This window comes from Ornithodoros turicata, chromosome 7, assembly GCF_037126465.1.
Source record: "Ornithodoros turicata isolate Travis chromosome 7, ASM3712646v1, whole genome shotgun sequence".
Lineage (NCBI taxonomy): Eukaryota > Metazoa > Arthropoda > Arachnida > Ixodida > Argasidae > Ornithodoros > Ornithodoros turicata.
In genome coordinates this window covers 36,925,182-36,930,958 of record NC_088207.1, presented here as the reverse complement: position 1 = coordinate 36,930,958, position 5,777 = coordinate 36,925,182, and the positions used below count along the sequence as shown (strand labels likewise).

The window sequence follows — 5,777 nt, the reverse complement described above, 5'->3', positions numbered from 1 at the left end:
GGCCAACTGTCGATCGCGGTAGCGCAGATAAAGGGTCTGTTTCACAAGTGTTACAGAGCGACGTATCCGACGCGTCGATTGGCTTCTCCGGTCTGGCACGGTAGTGGTACAGGAGACGCCGCCTGTCACTTGTACTTAGCCATGCAAGACGTGTACAGTTGAAAGATCGGACAGTTTGGTATTGGAGAAATTATATTCAATTGATTAATTTATACCATACGTTACAGTGGTGGGAATGCTCTGTGGTTACTTTGGATGATCGTTTTGTGTTGCGGTGCTGAGTACAAAAAGTGAACGTAACACACACTCAGAATTCAAAGTAACCAGAGTGAAGAGCCAGACTTTCAGCGAAGTATTTGAAGTACATTTTAAGTTCTCGATCATTGGTTACTCAGGACACAAATAAATAGCCCTCCTTTAAAACTCCGTTACTGTAAGCGTATACTGTCCGTAACAAACGTTACATTTTCCGAATTGTTGTCAGGTCATAGGCGCCGACTGCGGGGGGGCGCGGGGGCCCTTGCCCCCCCGGAACATGAACTAGGGGGGCGCCGCCTCCCCCGGGAAGTCCCGCTAAGAGACTGACACCAACCCTTGGGGCTCGGCGCGCCCGGGTCCAAAGAGCGAAGAGACACCAACCCCAAAAATGCATCTTGCAATTTGTAAAATATGTATCCGCCCACCATACTCATTATCACAGTAGAAAGTGAGGCGAAGAAACACAGAGGATGACACAACACATAGCCTGAATTTCGCCCAAAGCAATCAGATCAATGAAACGAAGCAGTCGGAAAGGTACCAGCAGCTGCCAGTGAGGTGTAACGGTAGAATCTTCGGAACGCATATCCGTTGGGAGCGGGTTCAAGTCCCGCAGCTCCATTTCATTGACCATATTCATAATATTGCGCGCATTTCGGGTCAAACACCGAGGATTCAATGCATTTTGTTCCTTTTGTTGGGGTAGGGTCCTGCACTCAACGCAGGGAAACATCCCACATCATCATCATCCATTCATCTATGTTGTTGTTGTTGCAGTCAGTTTTCAAAGGCGTAATGCCTTCAGTTGTGCACATGTTCACTGTTTACGTTCTCTCTGTTTTTTCTTTTTTCTGTTCTTCCTTCCTCTTATTTTTATACCAGTTCTGCATACATCATAAGATCCCGCCAGGGTGTGTGATTCTTCAGCTTTAGTTTTGTGTTCTTCTTTTATTTTCCTTTTCTTTCCTTCTTTTATTTTCCTTTTCTTTCCTTCTTTTTGTTTTCTTTGCTTTCTTTTTCTTTGCTTTTTTTGTCTTCCCCATTTCACTCTTTGTTTGGAATAACACACCGACATCCATCTGGCTTACCTTTCTTTTTTTCTTAGTAAACATATCCCCCCCCCCCCCCCCCCCCCCCCCCGCCAGAGTACTTATTTCGCGGTGCGCCCTTGCCCCCCCTGGGAAAATGAAAACTCTCCGCCTCTGTGTCAGGTAGTGTCACATACTGGAAAATTCATGTTCCGTTCACACAAATATGTTTATCTGTTTCTGTACCAGCCTCAACTTGGTTGATTACTAGGTGTCACCTGCCTCGTTCTTGTATGCGTACATGTGTGTTTAAGAAAAACGTGTAAGAAAGTATGTGGACAGATTGATTGCTGTGTACGGCAGATCTTCCTCGCGAAGTCGTGCCAGTGAGGCGTAATCGGTGGTGCACTTGACCGGCACTCAAGCGGTGCGGGTTGGTTGGATCCGCGTGGGATCTGGCGTTCTCAACGACTACCTTATTTCAATCTTTCAATGCTGTTAGCCGTTGGAGGGCGTGTATTTGTGGCCTGACGGGACCTGCACAGACGCCAGCGCCGCGGGAGTGCGAAGAAGAGACTCGTGCGATAACCGCCCAATCGAGCATGCCAAGCCGCTTGCTCCTGGACCTATGTGACTCGGACGCATTATCATATACAGAGGAAAGCGCTCCACTGCGCTGCCATCTCCGCAGGCCACGCGCTCGCGCGTTATGGTTAAGTCTGACGGCGTATGTACAGCTTTAGACGTCGGTGCCATGCTTCTCCTCACTACATTGGAAAGTAAAAGAGGTACCAATTCATTTTTTATATCAGTTCCTCTACATGCTTTATTATTCAGACTGTGCAGAGCAGCGGCATCAGATGCACTCCCGTTTTCAGTTCCCGTTGGTAAATGCTAATATACTTCTGCTCGTGAAGAAAACCTCGTAGAAATTAAAGAAAGATTGTGAGAAATTATGAGGAGCGCACGTAACACTTTTGTGTTAGCATTGATGACCGCTCTTTCTGCTGAGTTAGAAAATGGAGACAATGTATAGGTACGCAGTGTGTCGTATATTTTATTTTTGCTGATTGTATAAAGACCTGTACAAGCTATATCAGTGCATTGGCAGCGGTGGGGTGGGCACTGGAAAGGAAAAAAAAAAGCTTTTTAAAAAAACATTAGAAGAGCAGCGTAAAATTCAGTGCAAGAAAATACAGAACCGCTTTGCACGCGGCAACCGCCGTGAAACGGAAAGCTAAAATCACCTTAGAATCTTAGAAGTTAGCCGTAGAAACCGTGGCCGTAGCCCCCGAACTTGCCGTAGCCCCCGTACCCTCCTCCGAGTCCTCCGAGTCCGTATCCACCATATCCGCCATATCCGCCGTATCCGTGTGCCCGTTGGTTGTCATAGTGATAGGAGTGGCCGTAACCTCCGCCGTAGCCGCCGTACCCACCGTAGCCTCCGTATCCTCCATAGCCTCCGAGGAATCCGGCAGAAACGGCAACCAGCAGGGCACAGAACGCGAGGGAGAATATCTAAAGGAAGAAAAACGTGCCGAGACATATATATTTCAGATTGCTCATTTTCACCCGCATGATAAGCATAATGCCGTTAAAGGAACACTGAGGTGGACCCCCTTCTATTTTATTTCTTTCTCTCTCTCTCTCTTTTCCTGCGTAAGAATGACGCCCACAGGCCGCCTGCAGCACGTGCGCGGGGCCCCTGTTCTGCACCCTTTTCAAAAAACCTCCACCCTTTGAAAGAGCTTGTAAGAGGACACGTCAGCCATCCCCCTAGCAGAGTCAATCATACGACTCGTGACGGGGATCCGCAACAGGGAGCTACCGACGTCACGAGAAGAGATCGGGCCGTTCGTCCGAGGCTGCTTTGGTCGAGTGATTTTGTAAATTTGACTGCGAAGTAACAATACACAGCGAAAATATTTTGCATGATGTCCCCTGATGGCCAGTTCGACGAATATGAAGCTCTGATTGCTCCTTTTCAAGAGCTCTTGTACAATAACTGTAAACATGCTTCTACGTGTATTTTAAGCGAGGTTCAGTTGATTAAAGACCTTCCAGAAATGATACTTTCGATAATACTAAATACTTCACGTTATCGTTGTCTCAGCTCTTTTGTCGCTAGCGAACGAGTGCGGTTTGTGGTGGCTCCAACGTCGGGCTAATGTATCCCGTCTGTGCTGCCTGCGAGGTTCTCCCCGTGTGTTCTGGCGCACATTACAGATGGATGTCGCTGCAGTTCCTCCTGAAGTCGGCCATGACGCATACTAACCCTGCTTTCTCCCATTCCTTCCTGCGGTCCTGACTATGTCAGTCCATGGCTGTACATGGCTCATATAGTCTAGTGGGTTACAGTTACTATATTATACAGTTCCTACTGAGTCCTCCATCTGCTATATTATCTGTAATGCCTGTCTTCATGAATATAAACAAACAATAAACAAATAGTAGTTTTGTACCTCGCGATGCATACGCTGAATGGAAAACCTACACGTGCAGGTGCCAAAAGATTACAGAAACGACACCAGGGAGCGTTAGCTCAGACGGTGCACCTGGTACTTACAGCGGCCTTCATTGTCGTTTGTTGTGTGCTGCAGCGAGCTGTAAAACTTTGGTGGCTGACACAGCGAAACAGAAACTTACCTTTTATACCCCCACCTGGAAAGTACGAAGGAAAGGAAGCCCCCTTTCACCTGCACACATAAATCGCCCCCTTCATATATAATTACCCTTACGTCATACATTCACTCGTGCGGACACAAACCAATCTCGGACGTGCTTCCATTCTTCGACAACTTTCTCCAAAATCTGCGCTTTTTTGCCGGTCGTGGAAGCTTCGCGTGCGCCATACGAACTGCAATGACCTATATTTCTTCCTTGCTCGCGCGAGTTCCCGCCAACGCCCAGGCTATTTGGAAAATATTTTTCTTTACGAGCCTTCGGGTTCAAGTGTTATTGACGACGCATTCCGTGCAGACAGCATGCACTACCAATCTCAAGCACCTCACATAGCTCAGGGCCGTTCGCGTTAGCGGCGATGATTATATGTATATGTATATATGTATCGATATCCTGCTGTACAGTGTCACCTCTAGCTCGAGACAAGTGGCCTGTGACAATCTAATTTGTTCCCTCGTATGCTCTCCTTCCAAGGTCAGTATGTGCCATGGCGGAAAACGAATGGCATTGGGAAACTACAAATATGTGTCTCCAATAAGCTCTCTGCGCAATTTACACCGTGTTAGCGAAAATAGAGAGAGTTTCTGAATGCGTGGAATATAAGCCTGCCTTTACTCAAAGATGCATTTCCGTCGCCCTTGTCAGTATACCTTTTAGAAAGCGCCACCTGTGGCACACAAGGGCTCATGGGAACTTACAGCGCCATTACGAGACTGCCACAGGCGGAAATAGAGGAAAAACAACAAAAACATTCCCGGTGTGCGCAGCGGCAGCGGCAGTCGGGGTAAACAGAAGCAGACGACAGATCAGTGTCCCTCAAAGTTCCCATGCTGCTTTGCGCCGCGCGCATCTTTTTACAATCGTCTGTTGATGCTGAGCAGGCGTACAGCGACCAGAGGTAGCCAAGGTCATGCTGAAGACTGGGAGGTGGTGGGTTCGAATCCTACCACCAGCTGTGCTGTCTGAGGTTTTCCCTGGGTTTTCCGAAGACTTCCCAGACGAATGTCGGCACAGTTCCCCCTGAAGTCGGCCCAGGACGCATACTAACCCCCGTCCCCCATTCCTACCTGCTGTACTCTCTCCATCTGTCCACATCCGTATACCACTCATAGCCACAGTTGCTTCGCGGCGCTAACACGGGATCAAAAAAAGAGAAACACGTACAGAGTGTCACGCTATAAAATTTTCATCACGGTGTTCAGTCACTTTGAAGCTTACCAGGATTGAATGTCCTGCAGATTTTCACATGCAGACGACACAATGTTCCATCTGCCTTGCGTAGTCGCTGAGGCGTGCATGCATACTTTTATTGGGTAACGCCATGCAGATACATTGAACTGGTGCATAGGGTCTTACACTGTGCAATTCTATAGAAATGTAATTCTGTCGATGTACTTTGATAATGAGATTTTAACGGTCGTCTCCATGACAACCAACCTTGATGAGTGTGATTAGGATGTTTCATTGCCGCAGCCGATACTATACCCCAAGCTCAAGTTCACGGTAATTTGCTAGAGAAACCAAAATTTCGGCTGATCGGTAACGCTTTAATTATCAGCAAAAGCGAAAAACCCAAATTTCGCCATACCAGCGTTGAACAGTCAGTGTTTTGCGCCTCAGCAGCGGATGCATGGGTAGCAACGCTTGAGGATGTAGCATCAGAAGGTCACGTGGATCGTGATATCCTTAGCCGTTTGTTTGGCATGTACAGCCCGTGATATACACAGTTTCACTATACCACCCTCAACTAATCAATCACGAGCCCCACCTTGTGTTTGCCTACCGTTCTTGTCAAGATCGCTGCATGCT

General features: G+C 47.7%; 1 protein-coding gene across 2 annotated transcripts in view; it reads left to right on the top strand.

Moving 5' to 3' along the window:
• Nucleotides 1-5,777, top strand: part of LOC135400963 (U8 snoRNA-decapping enzyme-like) — a 29,229-nt gene that overhangs the window by 9,480 nt on the left and 13,972 nt on the right. The window lies entirely within an intron of this gene.